The sequence below is a fragment of the Myotis davidii genome, unplaced genomic scaffold (assembly GCF_000327345.1).
Source record: "Myotis davidii unplaced genomic scaffold, ASM32734v1 scaffold2596, whole genome shotgun sequence".
NCBI lineage: Eukaryota > Metazoa > Chordata > Mammalia > Chiroptera > Vespertilionidae > Myotis > Myotis davidii.
Window position 1 is genome coordinate 17,137 of NW_006287450.1, and position 272 is coordinate 17,408.

Consider the following 272-nt stretch of genomic DNA (forward strand, 5'->3'; position numbering starts at 1 on the left):
GACTTAAGGAAAAATTTTTTAATCTTAAAAAATATTTTTATTGATTTCAGAGAGGAAGGAAGAGAGAGAAATGTAACATCAATGATGAGAGAATCATTGATTGGTCGTCTCCTGCATGCCCCCCACCGGAGATGGAGCCTGGAATTTGGGCATATGCTCTGACTGGGATTGAACTACAACCTCCTGGTTCATAGATTGATGCTCCACCACAGAACCACACCAGCCAGGCAATGGAGTTCTTTATATAATCTGCATAAGAGTTCTTTGATTGA